Here is a 24,697-nt window from a genome sequence, read left to right on the forward strand (position 1 = left end):
GAACCCGGGAGGCGGAAGTTGCAGTGAGCCGAGATCGCACCACTGCACTCCAGCCTGGGCGACAGAGCGAGACTCCGTCTCAGAAAAAAAAAAAAAAAAAAAAGAAAATCGAACCAGCAGCCTGTTTGTAACAGCCAAACATAGGCAACAACCTAAATGTCCTTCAGTAAGGAGCTAGGTAATGAAGAACGGTGAAGCGCACGATGGCGCGCAGTGTGCAGTGGATGGGAAGAACCAGGTCTGTTCAGGAGCGCTTGTATGGAAAGACCCTCCAAGATATAGTGAGTAAAAAAACATGTTGCAGAAAGTACTGCAATATCGTTTTGTAAACAATATGTTTATGTAAACACACACACACAGTGTTGAAGAGAGATATTTGGAAGGACACACCTAAGAGTGGGCTGGGGGAGTGGAGGGAAGAGTGAATCTCAATTTTTACTCATTTTTTGAATTTTTTGTTTTTAGTTTTTTAGAGACCGGGTCTCACTATGTTGCCCAGGCTAGTCTGGAAGCCCTGTCTTCAAGCCATCCTCCTGTCTTGGCCTTCCAAAGTGTTGAGATTACAGGCGTCAGCCACCACTCATTAAAAAAAAAAATTGCATACCTACCATATATGCATATATTACCTGGGTGACCTTTTAAAAATATGCTTTATTTTTAGAACATCTTTAGATTTACAGAAAAAGTGTGAATACAGGGAATTCTCATAAACCCGGGTTTTTCCTATTATTAACATCTTAAGTCATTTTTATATCTCCGTGGGTTCCTCTTGGCTGTGACAGTGTCCTAGACTTTCCTTGTTTTTGATGACCTTGCTAGTTTTCAGGAGTACTGGTCATGTATATGGCAAGGGCCTCAATTGATTTGTGATGTTTTTCTCACGATTACAGTGGGATTAGGTGTTCTTGGGAGGAAGACCACAAGCGGTGCATGCAATCAGTATGATTTACCCCTGTCGAGGTCACCTTGACGGCTGCGTGGTTTGTCAGGTTTCTTCACGATAGTCACTGACCGCTCCCTTCCTCACATACAGTGCGTGACCTTCCCCCCTCCACCACCACCGAGTGTTGCTATAAAGGAAATGCGTTTGACCTTTTCAGTGTAACAAGTTTTCTCTACCTTAAAGAGAGTCACTAACCGACGCACACGGGGCTGGAGAGGACTTCGGAAATGCTCACCCCTGCAGGAGGACGAATGCGGCTCTGCGCGGCACTAGGCGCCGCATGGGTTAGGGGCGGCAAAGAGACCTCCGGAGCCCAAGACTTCCTGGAGCAGCTCCGCAGCCGGAAGGCAGCTGCTCCTCACGGGCCCGCCCTGCCCAGTCCTCATCCCGGGGGCGGGGCCGGGGCCGCGCTCAGGCCCCGCCCCTCCCCTGCCGTGCCTCCGGCGCTTGGGGCAGCCGCGCCCGCGGAGTTTTCCCTCCGGCGCTGACGGCTGGGGCGCCCGCGACTCCCCAGTGCCCCGAGTGCCCCGCGTGCCCCGCGAGCGGGAGTGGGACCCAGCCCCAGGCAGAACCCAGGCGCCGCGCCCGAGACGCCCGCGGTGAGAGCCACTCCCGCCCACGTCCCATTTCGCCCCTCGCGTCCCGAGTCCCCGTGGCCAGGTGAGTGAGAGTCCCGGGCCGGCTGGGGGCCTGGGACCAGGCGGCGGCAGTGCACCGCGGCGACGCGGCTGAGGCCCGGGGCTGCCTCGCGCCCAGCCCAGCGCGGCCCTGCGGCTTCCTGGTTGCACTACAGGCGTGGGGGTGGGGGGCAGAGGAGGGCGTCGGCGGGTCGCGGGCGGGCCGTGTCGGCCTGGCAGCCCCCTCGATCAGCCTCCGCGTCTGGGGCTGCTCGCTCCCGTGTGGTCGGGGTGCACTCGCCGGCCCCCCCGGGCGCAGGGGTCAGGATCTCAGTCTGGGCCTGGGTAGGGCCAGGGGCCGTGACCCTGGGCGCAGGAGGCAACGGGTGGCGGGAGGGGTGCCAGAGACCCGGCCCCGCAGCCCTGCGGAGCCCTCCGGGGTGCGCGCGCCCTTCTAGGCGAGGCTTGGGGAGACTAAGCAGAGAAGGCTATCTTCGGGAACTTTCCTCCGAAACTGGGAGCTCGCACATTCCTGGGAGCTGCTACCATTGCAGTTTATTTGTAAGGAACTCTCCCCAGTGTTTGAGAGAATGCGGGAGCCATCCCAGGTGCTGTGCCTGCCTTCGCCCCTTCCCCAACCTTGATCCCCAGTTTCAGGAAGGGATTCCTGGACTTGTAACTCCCATGGGTGCAGGCCAGGCCCTTAAGACTTAGAAAGGTAAAACGGTCTGTTGGTTTAAAGGAGACACGCGAAGTTTGTTACCTAGAGACTTTGGAGGGGAAAAGTTAAGCCAGCTTGCGCTAGCCCAAGCTGGAAACAGTCGGCCCGGGGCATTTCTGTCTCTGCCCTCCAATCCGTGACCTCTCTGTAGAGATTGGGCGTTTGTGGTAGCTCTCCCCTCTGTTCTCTGCGCTGGGCATGGAATGGAACTGTGAGGCCGAGCCCCTGCCCTGCCCTGCCCACGCAACAGGGACTAGGTTTGCAGGGCAGGGCCTGGTATGCTCACCTTTCACTGGCTCTCATTGCTTTCCTCATTCCTTTTATGCGGCAGTCAATTGTTGGGGATTCCAGGAGGATTAACAGGGCCTCTTTCCTCAAGGCATTCTTTGTGCTGCAAGGTGTTCCCTGAGGAGAGGCCAGGTGAGGTGCCGGGGCAGTTTGTTGCCCTGGCATTGGGTGCCCACTACTTCAGGCTCCTGCATACCTTGCTATCTTGTCTCTGACTACTGTCTGTGCTTTGGTTTCCTCATCTGTAAAATGGGGATAATAGTAATCCCTGCCTCACAGGCTTGTTGTGAGATTCAGTGCATTCATTTATTTAATAACAATACAGAGCTCAGGTAGGGACCAGTCAGAACAGGTGGTGACTGCTGCACCACACTTGTGTATCCCAGATGGGTGTCACTCACATTAGCCATAAAGTGTGTGAGGCAGGCCTGGGTCATAAATAATCAGGTGTAAGCGTCAATAAATAGTAGCAGTGGAAGGTTCAGCTAACGTTGAAATGCGCTTCTCCTGAACCATCTTTCTGGCTTAGCTCTTGCTAAGCTCATGCTCTCTGTCTTACTGGAATGCCCTCCCTCCCCCGTCTGGCCTAGCATTCTCCACCCTCCTGGGAGCCATCCGGGTGCCTGCTCCCAGCAGGAGGGACGGGATATACTCTGAGCTCACTCAGCCCTTCTGGCACTGACTCGGTTCTCATCTCTCGCCTTGCATAGTATTTGCGTGGCCGTGTGGCTTATCGCTGCCCTGTCCTCTGACTCTGAAGGGTGCGGGCTGTTTCTGACTTACCTCTTGGTGGCAGCACTTAGGATGGGCCTTGCCTAATGTAGGTGCTCAGAAAATTAGTTGTCGTTAGTTGAACAACAGAGACAGCACAGGGAAGTGGTTTCCCTGTGGTTAAAATATAGGACCTTGAAGGCAGGGTTTGGATAGGCAGAGAAACGTGGGGAGGGTGAGATGGAGATGAATTGGGACTAAGAGGTGGGAGTGGAAGCCCCATCTGATGCCTTTATGCATGATATTATAGAAAGGGCCCACCCTGGGTGGATGTGTCTAGAAGGCCAGGATCGATTAGTGATGCCTAGTTCACGTGCTTGGGGAGGTGATATGTGGCTTGGGATGACAGGAGTGGGAGTTGAGACAGAATAGGTTAGTGTGGGTTCTTCTTGGAAATTGTAGAATAGAGAAAAGAAACTGGTGTGGGCAGGAGCTGAGTGTGGAACCAAAATGCATGCTGAATGCTGGAACGTCAGAGGTCCTGGGACCTTTCTGGTGCACCCCCTCCTTCCTCCTGGATTCACCCCTCTTCTTCGGCTGTCTTTTTTTTTTTTTTTTTTTTTTTTGAGACAGATTTCGCCCTGTCACCCAGGCTGGAGTGCAGTGATGCAATCTTGGCTCACTGCAACCTCTCCGTTCCCTGGGTTTAAATGATTCTCCTCCCTCCGCCTCCCGAGTAGTTGGGATTACAGGCATGCGCCACCATGCCCGGCTAATTTTTGTATTTTTAGTAGAGACGGGGCTTCACCATGTTGGCCAGGCTGATCTTGAACTCCTGACCTCAGGTGATCTGCCCGCCTCAGCCTCCCAAAGTGCTGGGATTACAGGCGTGAGTCACCGTGCCGGGCCTCCTCTCTCTTCTTAGCCACCGTTTTCCCCCATAAGCCTGAAGCAGTTCCTGGCACTTGTTCCCACGGGGAAGCATCTGTGTAAGGGTGTGCTTCACCAGCACTGCCAAGGAAGCTGACTTTTCACGTTCTCTGGATTTTTCTCTGCAACACCCTCTGATCCCATTACCCCCAGAATAGTAGGAATTTTGAGTGATACCTAGATAGGAAAGCTCTTAGGATTGATGAAGAAACTGAGGTTTTCTTGGTGGGAGTTTGTGCTTTTAAAGGGAGTTGTTGCAATTCAATGGAACTCTGTAATAACCACTGAAACTGTTACACATTAGGCTTACTGACCCTATCTCCTATAACCCATGAAATAAAGACCTGATAGTCACATAGTTGTTTGTTATTTGGGAGGATCCTAAAAGTACAGCCTGAACAGTGACCCAAACCACAGCTGGCCTTGCCCATGCTGATGTGAGGAAGGAATGGGTGGGGGCAACCAAGAAATTGGGGGACAGAGTTCTTTGTGCTGGGTATCCTAGGACAAGCCACCCAGCCACACAGAGCCCCCCCCCCCCCCCACAGAACAGTTCTGGATGATGAAATGCCTGCCTGGAATGGAGAATCAGATGAGAAGATGTTTGCAAAGGGGTTTGAGATCAGTTAGGGGGTGGTGATGACAATGTTGATATCGTGGGTGTGTGACTGCCAGGAGCTGTGAAGCAGGGGGTGGAGTATTTGGTGGTCAAAGCCTGGTTCTGCGCGCTCTAGTTTTCCAGGGGCTTAGGCTCCGCCTTAGCAGAAAAGAAGGAAAGGAAATTGAGAAGGAAGTCAGGTGTCCCCTGCCCCTCACACTTGGGAGTGGCTGACTTGGAGGACATGAGATGGGAGAAATCCGAGTGAGGGCAGAGAGGAGAAATGTGGAGGCTGCTCACAGGGAGGCTAGGGAGCATATGGCATATCCAGCCTGGGGAGTGGCACCGCTGGGGGAAAGGGTGCGTGTGTCGGTGGGGAAGGAGTGGTGATAGCAGATGTGAGCTTGCTGTGTCCACTAAAAAGGTCACGGCTATTTTTAGGAAGTAGGTGACAAGGCATGTTCCTCTAGAACTGCTTATTACTGAGAACCCACTGTTGGCCTCGCCCTGTGTGGTGTGCTTAAAAGGAGAGACTGCCCCCACTCACCCTAGAGTCATCCACCTGGTGTCCCTGAGACATGGGACACTGGATGAGGACCAGGTTTGGAGGATGAAGATCATCATGTATTTGGTTTTGGACATGTTGTGTTTGAGGTGTCTTTGAGGTACCAAATAAGCTGGTGGATCTGGGGCTCAGGAGGCATCTTGGCTAGACAGACATTTGTCTAGGTTGTTTTTGTATTTGAAGTCATGGGCACAGCGAGATTGAAGAACTCACCTCAAACAGCTGAATAAAGGAAGATGAGCCTATAAAGGACCCAGAAAAAGAGCGACCTGAGAGGGGCCCAGAAAGCCAGGACAGAGTTGTATCCCAGGAGCCAGGGTGAGTCTGCTTCGTGGGATGGAGTGGTCAGCTTGGCATCGCGGCTGTGGTGAGTGATATGGAGGAGACGTGGCTGCCTTCACTGCTTTGGTGGGATGATGTGAGCAGAAGCGAGTTTGGAATGAATGGGTGAGGAGTAGCAGGACGTGAGGATCTGATGATAGTAAGTTTAGACAGGCTCTGAAATGTTGGCTTTGAAGGCGAGGAGGATGTCGTTGAGGGAGTGTTTGATTCTGTTGTCTCGATTTACCCTCCTGATGCCTTTCCAATCCCAGAAGGGAACATGTGGATGGCCTGCCACTGACATCCCTCCCCACGGCGCTAAGTGCTCAGGCAGACCTAGGTACCTGCAAGGGTTTGCTCCTTTCACAAAGTGGATTCATTCTCATGAATGAATGAATGAGTGAATGAAGCACGTTGCCCAGGTTGGTCTCAAAGCCCTGGCCTCAAGCAATCCCCCCGCCCCACCTCAGCCTCCCAAAGTGCTGAGATTACAGGAGTGAACCACTGCACCTGGCTGGTATTAAATTTTGTTTGTGGCCAACTGCATGATAAATATTAACATGTTTCATGGGCGTGAAAGGAGAAAATAGGTACTCTGCGGGACGCTGACTTTAGATAGATCTCTTAACTTCAATTGCCGTTATATCCCTGCTTGCCTGGCTGTCAGATTCTGAGAGGTATAATAAAAACTCTCACTGTAGTTTTTTAAAGTCCAGCTCTACTTATATTTGTGGGAGTTCTAGCCTTTTGAATTTGGCTTTCATGTTTCATGTATATAGGCTTATCAAGCTGATCTTCCTACCTGTCATTTGCTGGTTATTTAATGCCTTTGGTCTTTGGCCTTAAATTCCATATTGTCTGTGTTTTAGGAGAATACATGGCCAAGGATCTGGGAGAATCTCTTTTCTTTACAGTCTTAAAATTAATAAATAAGTGCATTTTATAGTATAATAAGTGAAAGGCTCAGAAATTTAAATGCAGGCATCAGAGGACATTCAAGCCATGCCCCTTTAGTTTCTGTTCAGGCTCACATGGAGCGGTTAGTAATCAGGTCTCACTGATGACCATGAGCTCCCTGTCCTTGGCTGTCCTGATGGTCCCCATGATAGCCAGATTTTTAGGAGGGGTGGGTGAAATGAGATTTGCGTACAAACTCCTGGGACGTTGCCTGGGAATCTCTTCTCTCACTTTGCAATTCCTGCCCCCTTCCTGTAGGTCCAAGGAGCGGACTGCTCTGCCTCTCATTTACACATTTCCTTCCTCATTCCGGACAGCAAGATGAGCTTTTGACAGAGTAGCCAGTACAAACACTTCCCAGGGCCAGAGGTCAGAAAGACGCGGGCCCCAAGTCATAAGCTCGTCTCTGTGCTTGTGTTTTAAGCCACATAAACTGTCTCAGCGGGCTGGACTAGCCTACGCCTTGTTGTACCCTGAGATCCTAGTGAGTAGTTCTCCAAGTACTATGTTTACAGATAAAGGCAAATGCCAGAGAGAAATGGCTGGAAAAACCCCTTGGCCTGCTGAGGCAGGATTATTGAAAAGTCTTCAATGTATATGTTTTTAAATTTTATATATTTTTTCATTTTTATTTATTTTGAGACCAGACTAATTTTGTATTTTTGGTAGAGATGGGGTTTTGCCATGTTGCCCAGGCTGGTCTCAAACTCCTGGGCTCAAGTAATCTGCCCACCTCAGCTTCCCAAAGTGCTGGGATTACGGACATGAGCCACTGCACCCGGCCAACCACTGTGCCCAGCCTATTTTTAATATTAATATTTCCACCTCTGTTTTTCTTTGCATTTATTTGGTATGTCTTTGCCCAACCCTTAGTTTTAAATATTTCTTTCTCACTTAAAAAAGTTTATCTTGGCTGGGTGCGGTGGCTCACGCCTGTAATCCCAGCACTTTAGGAGGCCAAGGTGGGCAGATCACGAGGTCAGGAGGTAGAGACCATCCTGGCTAACACGGTGAAACCCCGCCTCTACTAAAAATATAAAAAATTAGCCAGGCGTGGTGGCGGGCGCCTACAGTCCCAGCTACTCGGGAGGCCGAGGCAGGAGAATGGCATGAACCCGGGAGGCGGAGCTTGCAGTGGAGCCGAGATCGTGCCACTGCACTCCAGCCTGGACGACAGAGCAAGACTCGGTCTCAAAAAAAAAAAAAAAAAAGGTTTATCTTGAAGATGGAATCTTCGTAAATAAAATTTGTTTCTCTTATAATCAGAACGTGGTTCAGGGTAGTTGGAGGTTGACAGAAGGCAATGATAACAGCAACAAACCTAATTGCATGGTTTCTGTCTTTGGTAGAGGAATTCTGACTGTTGACATACCAGATATACTTGATTTTATTCTTTGCATCTTGCTTATCACTTATTATACTTGCATGTGTTCCTTCCCTGATTTTTGCTGTTTGGGTTAAGTTTCTCATTGTCATCTTCCCCATGCCACCTGTATTATGTTTCAGGTTTGATTGTGAATGAAGAGAGGAGCCCCGTCTCTCTCTCTCTCACTCACTCACTCACTGTCTTACTCTGTCACTCTTTCTTGAAAAATCAGGGTCGAGGTTAAGTGTGTGTTCCATGAGATTGTCTTGGCACCAGGCTCCTTATGGACTGTTGTCCCTAGCATTCTCGAGGGCTGTGGTTTTCAAACTTGAGCATGTATAAGAACAATCTGGAAGGCTTGTTAAAGCATAGATTCTTGGACTGCACCCTGAATCATTCTGATTTAGGAGGTCTGTGATGGGACCTGAGCATTTTAATTGCTTACGGGCTCCCATATTGTATAATGCCGCCGGGCCACATGTTGGGTAGCACCGTCTAGGTGCCTCACTTACCTGCATGGCCCAAGACAGCTCACTTTCTCATCCCCATGGCAGGCCCTCCTAGCTGCTAGGGGTCTGGGAAGCAGTCCTTAGTTGGGGCTGCTGTGTGCCAGGCTATGGTGAGTGTTGTGTTACTAAAACAAGAGAAAACAGATGGTTGAGGAGGACAACCAGAAGTTTCTGGAACACCACCCACTACTCTCCTGAATTTGAAACTACTACTATGCTTATCAGTCTTGCTGTTGGCTAAGCCTGTGTTCCTCAGGTTAGGACGTGGGGATGGTTTCTCATGACAGTGGCAAGCCCGCAGGCAGTGCAAGCAAAGCAGCCTCTGTTCTGTGGGCTGGTGCACAGGCTGGCAAGCTGCTGTGGCTTTGCCGATGCCCTGAGAGTCATCTGCTGCTCCCAGCCGTCAGGTCTGGCATCCACATACTCCATTGCTGCAGCCACCACCAGATCTTCCAGACCATGGGATCGAGGGGCCCCCTCCAAGACCCAGTGGGATAGGGGTTATTTTTTTTTTTGAGACGGAGTCTCGCTCTGTTGCCCAGGCTGGAGTGCAGTGGCATGATCGCAGCTCTCTGCAAGCTCTGCCTCCCGGGTTCACGTCATTCTCCTGCCTCAGCCTCCCAAGTAGCTGGGACTACAGGTGCCCACCACTGCGCTTGGCTAATTTTTTTTGTATTTTTAGTAGAGACGGGGTTTCACCATGTTAGCCAGGATGGTCTCGATCTCCTGACCTTGTGATCCTCCCGCCTCGGCTTCCCAAAATGCTGGGATTACAGGTGTGAGCCACCGCGCCTGGCCAGGGGTTATTTTTTTGTGCTACCTCCTCCCAACTTCCCTTCTTCAACCCCAAATATGACACCTAGGTGACTGTTTCTAGGAGAGTTTGAGGATAGAGGCTATTTGAACCCTGAACTGAGGTGGGGGTGATGTTCGGTCTTTGTGGCTGGTAATATCCTTGAGAGATCAGAGCAGTGGTTGCCAACCCCCATTCTCTGTTGTCATCAACACATAGGGAGGGGATCTGGAGAGAAACAGGGTCATAAGGCTCCTATGGAGTGGCTGGTACTTTTCTGAGTGGCTTGATTATATGGGACATTATTTGGGAGACAGTAGTAACTTTCTTCTCTTTCCGGGGTTTAACCTTTGTATTTCTCAAGTCCATTCTCCAGCCTGAGAAGGTGTGATGGAGCCCAGAAATACGTTGAGTGGTCGGGGACCAGCCTGGTTCATAATGCACTGGCCTGGAAATCCAGAGATGTGGTTCTAGTCATTGTCCTGCCCCCAGCCAGCTCTGAGACCTCAGGCAGAGTCCTTCTGCTCTCTGGGTCTCAGCTCCCACCTCAAATAAAAAGGTTGAATGAAATGATTTCATGAAGGCCCCTTCCAGCTCCAGTATTTTAGGATTCTTATGTAATCCAAATGCTAGTGCACTGGGAATTGACTTTATCTTGAAGAAGTGTCTTTCAGAACCTGCTTGCTCAAGTTCAGCCCCTTGGTGAGGCTCCAGACACTGCCACTCTCCCAGCCTGCCTTGCCTGGAGTTTCTCCAGGCTGAGCTGCCCCAGGTGCCAGCCCTCAGAGGGGAGGGTCTGAGGCACAGCCTGGCTAATGATTAACATAGGCTACAGCTATTTTAGTTCCTGGCATGTGGGTGGGGAGTTGAATGCTTAACAGCACCTGTGTAGGCTTTTTGTTTAGTGCCTGGGAAAATATGGTCAGGGTTGGTGGAGTGCTGCCCTGAGGCTGGCTGGCTGGCTTTGGTGACTTAATGGCACCTGTGACCAGCAAGGGCAGGACGCTGGGGCTCTGGAGTGCCCGCCCAGGGCCCCCACCCCCTTCTCAGTAGAGCTGGAGATGTTCATATGCCCACTCACATCACTTAAGGTCCTGCCTTGGGGTGGGGGAGAGAAGGGAATGTCCTAGATGTGTCCTCCCTGCCCCCAGAATTCCTGGGGCCTACGTAATAGAGGCTACCAAAACAGGTGCCACCCAGAGAGTGGAAGAAATGAGTCAGGGTCCACTGGGGTTCCTGCCAGTATTCAGTATGTGTCAGGGGCCTCACAGTGCCAGCCCTGTGGCAGGTGGTGGTGGGAGACAGGAAGAGAGGCCTGTCCTACAGCCTGTAGCACTGATGCTCTCATGGGGAGGCCTAGAAAAAAAGCGTCTGGCTCTGGCACTTGGGTGTGTGACCTTTCCATGTCAAGAGTCAGCTCAGCTTTCGTTCCCTTGCTTATAAAATCAGGATGATAATACCTATCCAATAGGAGCATTGTGGAGGTTAATGAGGTAATATATAGGGAGGTAATATATGTATCTATCCTGGGAGTTAGAAAAAGGGGAGCTTATTAGAACATTAGAGAACATGGAAAATATTTTAGGACAAGTGCTGTGAGAGTTCCAAGAAGAGCGAACATTGTGGGTAGGAGATCAGGGTGGGCTTCCTGAAAGAGATATGGTATGGTTTGGCTGTGTCCCCACCCAAATCTCGAATTCCCTCGTGTTGTAGAAGGGACTTGGTGGGAGATAACTGAATGGGGCAGGTCTTTCCCGTGCTATTCTCGTGATAGTGAATAAGTCTCACAAGATCTGATGCTTTTATAAAGGGAAATTTCCCTGCACAAACTCTCTTCTCTTGTCTGCTGCCATGTGAGATGTGCCTTTCACCTTTGGCCATGATTGTGAGGCCTCCCCAGCCACGTGAAACTGTGAGTTCATTAAACCTCTTTCTTTTGTAAATTGCCCAGTCTCAGTTATGTCTTTATCAGCAGTGTGAAAATGGACTAATACAAGGTGGAACTTCATCTGGACTCAGGGAAGGCCAGGAGACAGGAGGTCAGACCAGCTAGAGGGACCACCTAAGCAGAGGTGTCCTGAAAAGGGAAAGTGCTGAGCTGGGCTGGGCTAAGGACATGCATTTTTTGTGCTTCTCTCCATCATGCATGTCCCTGAAGTACCTTCTGTTTTCTTGCTGTTCCTCAGTGGCCCAGTGTGAGTGACTCTTGGCTCCAGACTGCTTGACACAGCTTAGGATGCCAGCTGCAGAAGGGTCAGCCCATTCCCAAGTGAAGGTGTTTTGTCCTTCAGAGTGAGCTGCAGGTCCTTGAACTTCCAGTTGCATGCGGCTGACTGGGGACATTGTCACCATCTGAAGAGCAGCCCTTGATAAGGGATATTTGGAAAGGTTTCCTGAGGCTTCTAGGCAGAGTGGGGGTGCTCAGCCATTTGGAGCTGGAATATACACTCTGTTAAGTCTCCCAGGCTTGAAGGGGCTGGGCTTCCAGAGTGGTTTGAACAGGCCCCGAGGACTGGCTGATGGGCATCAGGGCCTTTCCAGGAGATGCCAGGGGACACCCTGCTGCCATCACACTCTTCAGTCTTCTTCGCCTGTCTTCCTCAGCCTGTGGTGAGAGAAGGGTCTGTGCCGGCCATTCATAAGGAGATGAGATGGCTCATCACACACCAACTGGAAGGGCCCTGGTAAACCTCTACTCCTGTAATCACAAATGCAGATTCCTGCAAGGACAGCCCCGGCAGCTGAAGGAGGGAGGGAGGGAGGTGCGCAGCTATTGCCAGCCCTAGCCGAGTGTCACCATGCAGAAATGTGGGGCCCTTGTTGCCAGAGCTCCTGTTTTAATATTTTGAAAGGTTTATGCCAGAGTCTCCCTTTTGCAGCCCTTTCCTCCCTCCAATGAAATAATGCTATTGAGCTCCAAAACCTTCAGGAGCCCCAGGTTCTGGGAGGCAGCATGCAGACCACTGAGGCCCTCCAGGCGCACTCATTGAAAATAGGTGAGGTAGACGAGGCTGGGAGGGCTTAGATTTGCCAAGGCCCCTCAGAGAGAAGCCAGTTTCTCAGATGCCCCTATGCTCCACTGCCAGGGAACACATTTTCTGAATTCTTTGTCTTCCCCCCCCCCCCCCGGCCCCGACTCTTCCTGGGAGTGGCTCTTAAATATTGTAGTGTGTGTTTCCCTGGAAGTGCGCTATTGTGTTTATCTCCCTAGCTAGAGGGAAAGCGTGATGCAGGCCAGGACTTTATTTTTTTCTTCCTTGTCCTTGGGAGTGTAGCCCAGCCCCTGGTGCCTCCATAAACCCAGGTGGGATTGCTGTGAAGCTAATGAAATGGAAGCTTCAGGTCCCCGGACTTGTAGCACCCTAGTGAGGGGCCGTGGGAGGGGCACTAGCAGTGAGTTCATGGAGTCATATGGTTGATAACATTTGCAAAAAACTAAGATGTTTTGTATTCTTTGTCCTGAAGAGGGTTCCTAAAATTATATAAGCTTCAGGCCCCACAAAACCTGGACCTACTGCAGATGCTGGTACCAGTCTCACAGACTGGCTGCTAGTGTTTTAACTTTCCCCTAAAAAATATAAGCCTGTTTTTTCAGAAAGCAGTTGAAGAATATAGTTCACCAGGCTGGTCAACATGGCGAAACCCTATCTCTACTAAAAATACAGAAATTAGCCCGGCGTGGTGGCGCATGCCTATAATCCCAGCTACTTGGGAGGCTGAGGCTGCAGTGAGCCGAGATTGCACCACTGCATTCCAGCCTGGGTGACAGAGCAACAGACTTCTTCAAAAAAATAAAAAAGAAGAAGAATGTAGTAATATTCTCTCTTTTTTTTTTTGAGACAGAGTCTCCCTCTGTTGCCCAAGCTGGAGTGCAGTGGCACGATCTTGGCTCACTGCAGCCCCAGCCTCCCGAGTAGCTGGGAGTATAGGCATGCGCCACCACGCCAGACTAATTTCTGTATTTTTAGTAGAGACGGGGTTTTGACATGTTTGCCAGGCTGATCTCGAACTCCTGGCCTCAAGTGATCTGCCAGCCTCAGCCTCCCAAAGTGCTGGGATTACAGATGTGAGCCACTGCGCCTGGCAGAAGTAATGTTCTCTTTCTAAAGTTAGATGATAAAGGATGCTTATTTTATTATGCTTTATAATTCATATATGTTGTATTTATTGCTATATTGTAAAAATATTTTATAATAATAAATGAAAAAAGCCAAATATGTTGATCCAAAAGGCCTATAATGAAGCCAGCAGTCCCCTGACACATCCTTCCTCTTTCCCTCTTTCTCCAGAGTTAACCATTTTTAACTATTTTTAATTAATAGGCTTATATGACTGTTTCTTAATTTATCAGTTTTGAAATATGTTGACTTCCTGCTTGATAGATTAGGAACCAATACATACATCAATATTTAATGTCTGCATTATTGTGACCATAAATTGTATTGTTCGATGCTGTGCCAGTAATGTGCTGTGGTCACACATTAGGAGTACAATCCTTCCTGTCCCAGTATTCCTCAGGTGGATGCTTTCCCTCCTTGGGGGCCTGATTTTCTGTGTATCTGTTGTTCCAAACTGGTCTAGTTGCTCCGCAGGCCTGCTGCTCAGCTGTTGTCCCGGGACTTCTTTTTACAGTCTTCTGTGTTAGATTCTCCTATTCCTAGATCCTATATATTTTATTTTCTTTATTTTCCTTATTTATGTCTCATTTTGCTGAAATCATCCAGAAGTTCCTAAGAAAAGTGCATGGGAGGTAGATTTTGTTTTGTTTTGTTTTTGTTTTTGAAGCTTGTGTGCCTGCAAATATCTGTCTCCATTCCTCCCTAATGGATAGAAATATCCATTCCAAATATCTCTATCCAGTAGTGGATAATTTAGCTGGCTATAGAATTATAAGCTGCAAATAATTTCCTTTCTGAACACTGAACACATTATTCTGTTATCTTCTAGTTTCCAGTGTGACTGTTGAAGTCCAGTGTCCTTCCAGTTCCCCTGAAAAGGACCCTTGTTCTTTCTTTTATAAAGTTTTAGTATCTTTCTTTTGCCTCTTCTGTTCTCAGATTTCACAGTGATTGCTTTGCTGATCTTTTTGCTTTGTGGATATAATATTTTCTCTTCCGTCTCTGAGGATATTATTGATTGTATTTTTGTCCTCTATTTCTCACCATTGTCTGTTTCTTTGGTTCTCTTCCATCTCTGAGGATATTATTGATTATATTTTTGTCCTCTACTTCTCATCGTTGTCTGTTTCTTTGGTTCCTTTTCTTCTGTTTTGGTCTCTCCCTTTCTTGGTATAGACTTTCTCAGATGTCCTGTGACCCTTTGCTGTCTATATGAAGAGGGAGACCATAAAAATCTGATTAGAGTGCGTAGGTGAAATGTACAGGAGGGGCAGGATTTTATCACATCTCTTCCCCCTTCGGTGTGTTTCCTGGAAGGCAGTCATTCCCCAATATTGCAAAATTAATCTCTCCTCAGCCCTGGTCTTCCCACTCTACCTGCTGTTGCCTCGGGCAGGAAGCAGCAACCCCGGCTTGAACTCCCACGGGCTGCCCCCGTGATGGAACAAAAAGAATCGTCCTAGAGAACTGGGCCTGAGTCTGCCAGCGGCTCTGAGGACAAGAAGCCTCTCTACCCCACCCGCCCTGGGGACGATGAGCTCTAGCCTGGGAGTGGGGGATTTGGCACCAGCCCTCTTAGGGTCTTGCTTGTATCACCTTGGCATGCCACAACCCTCTCTCTGGTTGTCAGTGTAACCGTTTGTGAAATGGGGTGAGGTGGGGTCGGTGGGAGTGAACTGAGTCGTCTCTGAGGTGCTGAGCTGGCCTCTGGCATCCCGGTTGTGAGGTCCTGGCCGATGGGGTGTGATGCCCTGCCTGTGCAAATCCGACTGGGCAAATGCTGACTGGGCATGCGTAGCCTGGCCACACAGAAGCCACCGAGGGCCCAAGTCCCCTGGTGACTCATGTTGACTGGTAATTCAAGTTAGCACACCTGTGCTGAGCCTGTTCCCGACACATGGGAGAGGCGAGCACCTGGTTCCTGCTTCCGCTGTTGGAAAGGGTTTTTTTGTAGTCTTGGTGGTTTAATATTTCCTTTGTTGAAGAAAGCTGGCTGAGTTAGGTAGACGTGTTCACAGAGCTCTTATGCAAAGAGAACAGAGGCCTTTGGAAAGAGAATGCCACAGAAGGATCTGGAAGGAAAGAAAAGGAATGGTCACTGTGTATATTAGTTTTCTTTAAAGTTTTTTTTGTTGTTGTTTGTTTTTGTTTTTTGAGACAGAGTCTCGCTCTGTCACCCAGGCTGGAGTGCAGTGGCACAATCTCGGCTCACTGCAACCTGTGCCTCCTGGGTTTAAGCAATTCCTGAGTAACTGGGACTACAGGCATGTGCCACCATGCCTGGCTAATTTTTGTATTTTAATTTTAATTTTATTTTATTTTGAGACAGAAGTTTGCTCTTTTTGCCCAGGCTGGAGTGCAATGGCATGATCTCGGCTCACTGCAGCCTCCACCTCCCAGGTTCAAGTAATTCTCCTGCCTAAGCCTCCGGAGTAGCTGGGATTGCAGGTGCATGCCACCACACCCAGCTAATTTTGTATTTTTAGTAGAGATGGGGTTTTGCCATGTTGGCCAGGCTGGTGTCGAGCTCCTGACCTCAGGTGATCCGCCTGCCTCAGCCTCCCAAAGTGCTTGGATTACAGGCGTGAGTCACCGTGCCTGGCCAATTTTTGTATTTTTAGTAGAGACAGGGTCTCACTATGTTGCCCAGGCTGGTCTCAAACTCCTGGCCTCATGCAGTCCACCCACCTTGGCCTCCCAAAGTGCTGGGGTTACAGGCGTGAGCCACCATGCCTGGCCAATAGTTTTCTTTAAAAATTTTTTGGCCAGGCGCGGTGGCTCACGCCTGTAACCCCAGCACTTTGGGAGGCTGAGGCGGGCGGATCATGAGGTCAGGAGATCGAGACCATCTTGGCTAACACGGTGAAACTCTGTCTACTAAAAATACAAAAAATTAGCTGGGCGCGGTGGCAGGCGCCTGTGATCCCAGCTAGCTACTCAGGAGGCTGAGGTAGGAGAATGGCATGAACTCGGGAGGCGGAGCTTGCAGTGAGCCAAGATAGAGCTGCTGCAGTCCGGCCTGGGCGAAAGAGCAAGACTCCGTCTCAAAAAAAAAAAAAAAAAAAAAAATTTTATTGTAAATTAACATTTATAATTATGTAAATTTATGGAGTACAAAGTGATGTTATAATCTATGAATACAATGTGAAATTATTAAAGCAAACTAGTTAATATATCCATCACCTCAAATAGTTTTCAATTTGCTGTAACAAATTACCACAAACTTGTGGCTTAAAACCATGGAACTCTTTTTGTGGTAAAAATATACACAACATAAAATTTACCATTTTACCCACTGTTAGGTGTGCAGTTCAGTGGTGTTAAATACATTCACTTTGTTGTGCAACAGTCATTACGATGCATCTCCAGAATGTTCTCATCTTCCCAAACTGACTCTGTACTCATGAAATGTAAACTCCCCATTCCCTCTTACCTGAGCCCTGGCCAACAGCAGTCTACTGTCTGTCCTTAGGAATTTGACTCCTTTGGAGACTTCATATAGGTGGAATCAGAAGTATTTGTTCTTTTGTGCCTGGCTTGTTTCATTTAGCATAATGTGTTGAAGATTTATCCACATTGTAGCATATGTCAGTTTTCTTCTGTTTTGAGGCTGAATGATATTCTCTTTTTATGTGGAGATCTTGTTTTGTTTATCCATTCATCCATCGATGGGCACTTAAGTTGTTTCCACCTTTTGACTACTGTGAATGAGGCTGCTAGGAACATGGGTATACAAATGTCTGTTGGAGTCCCTGCTTTCATTTCCTTTAGGTATATAGGTTGAGTATCCCAAATCTGAAATGTTCCAAAGTCCGAAACTTTTTGAGCTCCAACATGATGCTCAAAGGAAGTGCTCACTGAAGCATTTTGGATTTTGGATTTTTGGATTTTGGATGCACAGTGGTAAGTATGATGCCAGTATTCCAAAATCTGAAATCATCTGGTCTGAAGACCAGAATGTCTGAAACATTGCTGATCCCACACATTTTGAATGAGACGTACTCGGCCTGTATGCCCAGGAGTGAGATTGCTGGATCATACGGTAGTTCTATGTTTAATTTTTTGAGGACTCTCCATACTGTTTTCCACAGTGGCTGCACTATTTTACCACATTTTTTTTTATCTTTACAGTTTTATCTCATGGTCTTTTGGATCTCATGGTGCTAAAATGAAGGTGTTGGCAGAGTTGTGTCTTTGTCTGGTGGCCCTAGAGGTGAATGCTTCCTTGTCCTTCCCAGCTTTAGAGGCCATCTGAGTTCCGTGGCACTTGGCCCCTTTCCTCCGTGGGTGGAATCCCTCTCATGCTTGGACTCTGTCCTGCTTGTTCTTCCTTTTCATCCTTAACCCAGCAACAAAGGCTCTCTGCTTTGAAGGACGCTTCTCACTGGATTGGTCCCACCCAGATAATCTAGGCTAGTCTCCCCATTTCATGGCGGGTAACCCTAATCATGTCAGGACAATCCCTTTTGCCATGTAAAGTAACACATTCACAGGTACCGGGGATGTCTTTGAGGGACCTAATCAGAGAAGCTGATGGTAGCTGAGTTTCAGGCTCTGAAAAGTCCTCCCTCTACCCCTCACCTTACCAGCATTTTCCTGAGGCCCCGGGACCCTAAGGGTTGGCTGGACACTCCCCTTACTGTGTGAGCTGGGCTGGTCCCCTGGCAGGAGCCTGACACCTGACACCTGAGGTTAGTGTGTGTCCAGGATCTGTGACCCTTTTCTCCCTCTCCAAATGTCAGAGCCTGGCCTCTTTGGCCACTAGGCGTGTTGGTCACAGAGTGAGGATAACTGTGTCCTGCTTTACAAAGCGCGTTCCTGTTCTTTTTACTTTTAGTCCTCATAGTAATCCAAGGTAGGTGGGGTACATCAGGTCTTTGCAGATAGAATGGAGGTTCAGAGAGGTTAAGTTGCCCAGGGGGGCCACACAGCAAGCAGTTGCGTTAGGAACCAGACCTTGGCTCCAGGCTAATGCCTCCTAGGGACTAAGTTAAAATTAACTGAGCACCTACTGTATGCTAATACCTGTTGTAGTGCTATATATATATATATATATATATATATATATATATATATATATATAAATGCTACATTCTCACAGCTGTGTAATGAGATGGATGCATTTTTCCTCTTTTCACAGGTGAGGAGAAAGGCTCAGAGTGGTCAATCTATATATCCAGGGTCACACAGCTAACAAGAGGTAGAGCTAGAATGGAATCATTGTCATTGGACTCCAAACCCTGTGTACCATCCCAGTGGCCCAGCAGCAGTGTTAGAAGATGATATCAAAGCTGTGTGGGCTGTGGTAAAACTCATGCAGCAGGATCGAGAAGTCCCTTGTGACTGTCCTGTGATGTTTGGGGCTCTTGATGGGGGAGTGTGGGCTGTGAAAAGATGGGGGAGCTGGTTTAGAGTGTGTGAGAGAGAGTAATTGGGGGTGGTAGAAGGGCCTGCCAAGAATCTAGGGGTAGACATTGTGAAAGCCAATGTCAGTGAGGCTCCGGCCCGGTGTCTTGGAGCTGCTGAGCTTCCCTTTACCTCCTATTGCAAGATGAGGAAGGGGTTTAGAGAAGTTTCTGCTTCCTTCCGGCAGAGCTGCTGGAAGGGTTGTCTTGTAGACAGTAACTGCTGCAGGACTTGGGGTGTGGCACATCCCTGTGGGCCCAGGAGATCTGGGAGAAGCTGGGTTGGACTTTGCAGTGACTGGAGTGACCTGACAGCTAAGAGGGGTGGGATCGACAGGGAAGCCTCAGCCACCCTGGGACTTGTGCCCGATTGACATCAGCTCACTACCATTGTTTTGCTGGTCCCTCCTAGGCGGGCCCTGGCAGAAGCTCCCTCTGCTCAGGTGGTGTAACTGGCGGTGGCTTCCCCTTGCGGAAGTGGGTAAACAAAGACAGAGACCTGTGTCCCCTCCCCGCCCCTGCCACCTGCACTTACAAACACAACCCACTGTTTCCCTTTTTGGGAGTGTGTGAGAGTGTGTGTGTGTGTGTGTGTGTGCGTGCGCGCGCATCCTTAGGTTCTGTCTAAATCTGTTCAAGCTGCTGTAATAAAATATCATAGACCGGGTGGCTTATAAACAACAGAAGTACATTGCTCACAGTTCTGGAGGCTGGAAGTTGAAGATGAAGGTGCCAGCAGACTCAGTGTCTGGTGAGTGACCACTTTCTGGTTCACAAATAGGATAGCACCTTCTCCCTGTGTTTCCACATGGTGGAAAGGGTTGGGCCCTCTGGGATCTCTTTTATAAGGCTGTGAATCCCATTCATGAGGACTCCAACCTCATAACCTTCCAGAGGCCCCACCTCCAAATGTCATCACATTGGGAGTTGGGATTTCAATAAATAAATTTTGGGGAGACAGAAGCATTCAAACTACAGCAGGTCCTGGCCACACTTTGGAGTCAGGACTTGGGTGGGGGGCTTTTTCTGTCACTGCCACTGTGTCTGTTACAAGAACCTCAGCGTCCTCCAGGACCTGAGTGCCCATCACATGCTGGTCTGCAAGGCAGCCAGATATTAACACTGTGTCTCTGTCACCTTCTTCCTCTGCTGCCCACTTTCCACTCCTCAGAAATTCTGAATTGGACTCAGCATTTGACTGAGCATTGGCTCTTATGTGAGCCTGTTTGGTGTGGGCAGGCCTCAGAGGTGACTCTGCCCACAAAGAGGAGTGGCCTGGCTTGCAGGGAAGCCTGCTGTGGAGGAGCGTGACGGAGAGACCTGCGTGTGACGCTGTGTGCTCTCGGCCTGCCTTGTATGGAAAGTGAGTTCCTCCTCACTTGCCCCCATCCCCCTTCTCAGCACCTGGTCTGGAGAGGCAGGCAGGAGGAGAGAAGATGGCCTCATCCGTGCCACACCTCAGTGAAAGTTCTGAGGACAGGCTCTGGTGCCTGCAGGGTTGGAGCTTCATGCAGGCCGAGGCCCCGCCTCTGCGGGTCCCTCTCCCAGGCAGGTTTACTCTCCGAGGGTCTTTCAGATCTCCCTGCCCGGTGGCCTCCCTCCACCATCAGTCTTGCCTTCGCTGCCCCCTCTACTCTTGGAGTGGAGCAGGCCCCCATACACCCAGGCATGTGGAGGGGATGGAAAGAAAACAGTGCCAATTTCCTGTTGGTGCTTTCTCTATTGGGAGGCTGGAAAATCCAACACAGCCATGCCAGTGTGCTCCCCACTCCCATCCTCCACCCGTCACACTGCCCTGACCCTCCCCAGTTCCATGTTTCTCTCCCACCCCCCCCTTCCCCCTTCAGTCCCCACAGTTCTCATCCTGGGCATTATCAAATGGCCCAGGGTCCTCTCTTTCTTATTTTGTTTTGGAGAAACAGGATGTCATAATATGTTACATGATACAATGGGAACAAACTTGGTATTAAACTGTTAATATCCCCATTTTACAGATGGGAAAACTGAGGTGCAGAAAGGTCTCGTAAACTGTCAAGATCGCGTTGCTGGTGGGGAGCAGGACTAGGATGTGAACCTGAGTAGTCTGGCTTCAGAGTCCATGTTCTTCTCACCATCCTCCATTGCCTTTAGTGAAGTACCTGGGATCATACAGTGAAACCGGACTTAGAAGCCAGGTATCCTGATTCCGAATTCCATGCTATTTCATCATACCAGTGTTTCTAAAGCTCTGTTCTTAAAATACTAGTTCCTGGGGCCAGTGGGCTCTGTGAGGAAGTATAGTGTAGTGGTAAAGTCCGGGCTTTGGAAGCGGACTGCCTGGCTCAGCCATTCAATAGCTATAACCTTGAGCAAGTTACACAGCCTCTCTGTCCCTCAGTCTTCATTTCTGATATGAGAAGGATAATTTTAGTATTTGCCTTATAGAGTTGTTATAAAGTTCAGTTCCATGTGAAGCACTTAACAGTGCCTGGCACATAGTAAGCATTCAATAAATGGTAACTATTATTATGGCCTAATTAGTTTGGGAAATTTGAGGATAGAGTTAAGCAGGCACCTTTGTTACAGGATTTATCAGAGCTTTTATTACGCTATTGCAAATTGGCAGTTTCCTGGAAAGGGGATGTGTAGTTATAGTACATAACTATATGTAGTAAACATTTTCTAAACTTTTCGGGCAACTAATCTCTTGCTCTTGTCTGCCTGTCTTGCTCCTTAAACTGTGTGCCTTCTAACTTCACAACTTGCAAGGTATGAAGCTGGTGTCAGGGAACACATTCCAGGCAGCACTGAGCTGCCCATCGTGCTGTCTGCTTCTAAGTGAAGCTGAGCTGGATCTGGGCATCCTGGTTAGATCTGAGCAAGACTTCTGGGGGCAGTAGATGGTAGGTGTTCAGAAGCAAACAGACTTATAGTGAAAATGAACAGACCTGATGCCTGGAGGAATTGTTTGGAGCGTGTATCCTCCGGATACTTGTAGCTATTCAGCTGTCCATCAGTTGACTGTCATGCACCAGGTGGGTTCTGCTCTACAGAAGGCCAAAATGCATATTGTGGGAGTGTGATGTCCTTGCTGAGAGCCTTGGATTTATAAGTGTTTATTATGCTGTTCCTTGCCCTACAGGCCAAATACATCCTATTTGATACTTAAATAATCTCAGGAGCCAATGAAGGAAGAGGTTGTAAAGGAGAAAATTGACTAACGGGCAAAGCAGAGGCCAGTCCCCAGAACTCCATCCATTCTTCACTCAAGCTGCATTTATGGGGTGCACATTCAGCCAGATGCTGGGGTAACAGTGGTGAACAAGGCTGTGGGACTGCATTTTTGACTCTGGAAAACATTTGCAGATGGTTGGCAGCATCACCACTAGGTAGAGCTCAGTGGTCCTGGAAGAGTCCTGGGGAGGTTGGTTTTCTGACCGTCTTGAAGAGTCCTGGGGAGGTTGGTTTTCTGGCTGTCTTGTATTGACAAGTGCCCCCTCAAGCATTCCAAGCTCATACTCTTCCTAAGGTGAATCAGCACCTGAGTCTTTTGCTGGTGTAGAAGCCTGATCTCAACTTAGAGTCCCAGCTGTATTATTGTTATATAAACACACTCTCTGTCTGTCTCTCTCTCTCTCTCTCATATTAGTTATATAAACACACTCTCTGTCTCTCTGTCTCACACACACACACACACACACACACACACACGGTCCCTGACTCAAGATGGTTGAACTTACAGTTTTTCAACTTTATGATGGGGTTACATCACTTTCAGAAGGGGTGTAACCGGCTCCTCCACTTTTGATGGGGTTACAATGAGGCTACGGTTTTTATTGAGTGCATGTCACTCTTGCACCATCATAAAGTTGAAAAATCGTAAGTCGAACCATCATAAGTTGGGGACTGCCGTGTTGCCAGCATTAAGTGCATTTTCAACTCATGATGGGTTTATTTGGATGTAACCCCATCATAAGTCAGGGAGCATCTGTATGTAATAAATACATAGATATAATTTAATATAATTTAAATATATATATTATTTATATATATTACTATATATATACTAATATATATAATATATATACTATATATATACTAATATATATAATATATATACTATATATATACTAATATATATATTACTATAAATTTAAATATAAATTTAAAGTTCCTAACATTTAGAGATATGAACAGTTACAGATGAAATAATATATGATGTCTGGGATTTGCTTCAAAACAATACGGGGGTGTGGGTGGGGTTCGGGATGAATCAAGATGGGCCTTGAGGTGATAATTGTTGAAGCTGAGGGATGATGGTTTATTAAACTGTTCTGTTTTATATATGTGCTCCATAACAAAACGTTGCGAAAAAAGTCGACCATTATTAATCAGCGCCTCTGTGATTAATGGATTAATTAGGATTGTGGCTCACTCCATGGGATTCCACAGCCACAGTTAGGTACGTGGTCCGCTGGGGCCAGCTCCTGCCACTGAAGGGGTGTGTGGGGCAGAGCTTGGGCTCTATCTGCCTTCCCTCGTCTTCATAGTTATGGGGGAAGTATGAGCTGATGCACTGAGGGTTTCTGGAACCTTCTGGCTGTGAGGAATGGCCTTGGCAGACCCTTGTTTAAAGCATGCTTATTGCACTGTCTCCTTTTGCCCTTGGAGGAGGGGTCTTCAAGTAGTTTGCCAAGGGCAGGGCCCACTGGGACCACCAGTGAAGCCAGCCCAGCTTGGACAGAAGTGGCACATGTTTTGCAATGCAGCACTGTGAGGGAATGTCAGGTTTTGTCATCAGCTGCCAGTGGGCCAGGCTGTACCACAGACCCTCTCCGCTACACCCATGTGATGTGAGCAAGCCATGTCCCTGGTGTATTTTAGCTGCAAAACTGAGGAAGTTAGAGCATGATCTCTTCCAATGTGGACATTTTGTGAGTCTGTAAGTCTAGGATTTGGGGTGAAAGCTGAAAGAGGCCCCCTTCAGAAATCCTAAGATCCCAGAGGAAGGAAGGACCTCAAAAAGGGATGCCCCTGGTTTTGCCCATGGGTCAAGCGAGGTCTGGGAGAGGAGGCCTGGTCTCAGGTTGCTGGCTGAGATCCTTTTCTGGCTGAGATCCTTGGAACAGGGCTACCGTAGTAGACGTTTCTGCCTTGTCTTGGACCTTCCATCTTGAGTTCTGGGCTCCAGGCCCTTGTCTGCACCTTGCTCTAACCTGGTGCCTCCCTCTCTCCTGCCCAGTGACCTGGGACGAGTGCCTAGCCACTCACAGGGCACTGTGTGGAGGTCGTGAGCCTCTCACATCAGCTCAGGGCTAACTAAGTCTTCATTTCCCCAGCCCATGCCAGGAGGGGCACCAGGTCAGAATATGAACTAAGAAGGAAAACTCCAAGCAAAACTCTCAACACTTCACCCTGTGACCAGATTTTTTTTTCCCCCACACTGACCAATTCTCTGACTCTAACTGGGTGTCCTATAATGCAGCTCAATTCTGACCCTAACTGGAGTCACTGCAGACCCTATAGGTTAAAGGGCTCAGTCCCACAAGACTGCCAGACACATATTTCTTATATCACATTATCACCTGAGCCATTACTTAACCAGAGCTGAGCCTTCTGCTGGAGTGAAGAGAGTTTGCAGATGCGTCAGTTTCTTTCCTCTTTTAAAAAAAATTATGTACATATATGGGGAATGGGGGGCCAAGGGAGGGAGAGCATTAGGACAAATTCCTAATGCATGCGGGGTTCAAAACCTAGGTAACAGGTTGATAGGTGCAGCAAACCACCGTGGCACATGTATAACTATGTAGCAAACCTGCATGTTCTGCACATGTATCCCAGAACTTAAAGCCAAAACAAAATGTACGTATATCTGA

General features: G+C 48.7%; 1 protein-coding gene across 2 annotated transcripts in view; it reads left to right on the plus strand.

Moving 5' to 3' along the window:
• The first annotated feature begins 1,374 nt into the window (after positions 1–1,374).
• The window catches only part of ANXA11 (annexin A11), a 50,898-nt gene continuing 27,575 nt past the window's right edge, over positions 1,375–24,697 (plus strand). Inside the window, exon 1 of one of the 2 annotated variants that reach the window (XM_063727594.1) lies at positions 1,375–1,603. The gene's annotated coding sequence lies outside the window, so the exon portion shown is untranslated. The remainder of the gene's footprint in view (positions 1,604–24,697) is intronic. The other variant, XM_024253285.3, reaches the window with a different exon arrangement.

Source organism: Pongo abelii, chromosome 8 (assembly GCF_028885655.2).
Source record: "Pongo abelii isolate AG06213 chromosome 8, NHGRI_mPonAbe1-v2.0_pri, whole genome shotgun sequence".
In the NCBI taxonomy this organism is placed as follows: Eukaryota; Metazoa; Chordata; class Mammalia; order Primates; family Hominidae; genus Pongo; species Pongo abelii.